The sequence below is a fragment of the Salvelinus sp. IW2-2015 genome, linkage group LG18, assembly GCF_002910315.2.
Source record: "Salvelinus sp. IW2-2015 linkage group LG18, ASM291031v2, whole genome shotgun sequence".
Lineage (NCBI taxonomy): Eukaryota > Metazoa > Chordata > Actinopteri > Salmoniformes > Salmonidae > Salvelinus > Salvelinus sp. IW2-2015.
The window spans coordinates 3,797,126-3,799,117 of record NC_036858.1 but is presented as its reverse complement, the minus strand read 5'-3'; the positions used below and the strand labels follow the sequence as shown (position 1 = coordinate 3,799,117).

The following is a 1,992-nucleotide window of genomic DNA, read 5'->3' as shown; positions in this document are numbered from 1 at the left end:
AACTACAATACCCATACTGCCCTGGGGGGCCAGACTACAGAACTACAATATCCATACTGCCCTGGGGGGGGCAGACTACCGAACTACAGTGTATGTGCGTAAGTGTGGTAACTCACGGTGTGTGCGATAGTGTTGGCGTATGTGTCAGCGATCCAGGACATCTCTCTCTCTCCAGTGCTCATGTCAGGAGCAGGAACATCAATACCGGGCCCTGAGGAGAGGGGGGGTTCTGTGAGGACTGGAAGCATTTACACACACCCTACATCAGGGGTCCCCAATTACATTCAGTCGTGGGACGATTTTTCCTTGAGCGGATAGTCTGCGGGCCGGAACATAGTTCTGAATAACACATTTTGTACACTGCAAATTGACCGCAGAAATCCCAAACAGATAGTGATCGACAAAAAACAGAATCATTACAAACCTTGATTACATTGAGATACGATCACATATGCATCTTGATTTATGCGTGGGAATACTTGGGAACAGATTTCCTAAATTAAAATCACTTTGAGCCGATTTCCTGGTGATTTTAGTCTTTTATGTCCAACAACAAAAATTATTTTAAAATATATTATTTTGCTCAGAAAACCTGGGGGGGCAACAAAAAAAATGGAATGACCCACGGGCCACCTAGTGGTGAACCCTGCCCTCCATCTTTATTTCTCTCTCTTTCCCACACGTAACACATACTACACAGGTTTGAGATAAAGTTACTAGCAATTAAATATCTATAGTTCTACCTATTCTAAATATAGACAGTGGCTGACTGGAGGGMAGAGAACGCCCACTTTACCCTGGTGGCAGACAGAGACGTGTCTAAATGCCAGTCTCTCCCCCTCTCTGTGGTATAAACAGGATGGTATGCAGCGAGGGACATTCTCATGTGTTCACTGGGCCCCGACATCCAAAAACAGAAGTGGACAGAGGGAGKGAGGAGAGGGGGAGGATCCGACTGACTGGAAGAGGGGTCAACTACCCACGTCACCATTACTACACATAAGCTTTTCCACTGCAACAGCAGTGTTCCACTTCAGCAATAAGGCCGAGGGGGTGTGGTATATGGCCAATGTGGAGTGCCTGGATACAGCCCTTAGCCGTGATATATTGGCCATATATCACAAACCTCTGAGGTGCCTTACTGCTATTATAAACTGGTTATCAATGTAATTAGAGCAGTAAAAATACATGTTTTGTCATACCCGTGGTATACGGTCTGATATGCCACGGCTGTCAGCCAATCARCATTCAGGGCTGGAAGCAGCCAGTTTATAATAGTGTATATACGATGATGGCTGACAGTGAGGGCTTGTGAGGAGCAGAATCAACAWCCTCTGCTTAATCAAAACAGTTGCKYTGTGAGAAGGGGTTAAAGTTCACAGTCATTGTTATGTAAATCAAAGCTGAAAAGTACCAGTGGCCTGAGTCAGAGCAGGACCGCCGGAGCCACGGCCCAGTGAGACAAAAGGCTGGGGGTAAAATCACTGGGGTAAATCACTGGGGTAGAATCCTGTCTTTGTGTTTTGAGGTAACACGTCACAGTCATTAGCATACAGGATTATAGGGGACAACTGGCTACATGAAGGGCACACTTACCAATAAAGCCTTTCTTGGCCAGCTCAATGGTGAACCTTCTAGTGATCTTCTCCAACTCATTGTCCTAAAGAGAGAGARAGAGATAAATGATTGATCACAGAGTGCATGAGGAGAGAGAAAGGTTTCCTGTGTGTCTGCCAGCTAACAGCTAAGCATTTCAGCTCCATTTAGCTCTGAAGGGCATACTACACACACACACACACACACACACACACACACACACACACACACACACACACGCACACACACACGCACACGCACACGCACACGCACAATCTATCTATCTATCTATGACATAATGTGGTGACAGATAAACAGATAAATGTGTCTCCTCTACACAGCAGCACAGGACACTACCTGGGGTTACACTGTGTCTCCTCTACACCAGCAGCACAC

General features: G+C 46.1%; 1 protein-coding gene across 1 annotated transcript in view; it reads right to left on the bottom strand.

The window, feature by feature from the left end:
* LOC111978192 (glutamate dehydrogenase, mitochondrial) overlaps positions 1 to 1,992 on the bottom strand; it is a 346,877-nt gene that overhangs the window by 335,084 nt on the left and 9,801 nt on the right. The gene's annotated exons all lie outside the window — the stretch shown is intronic.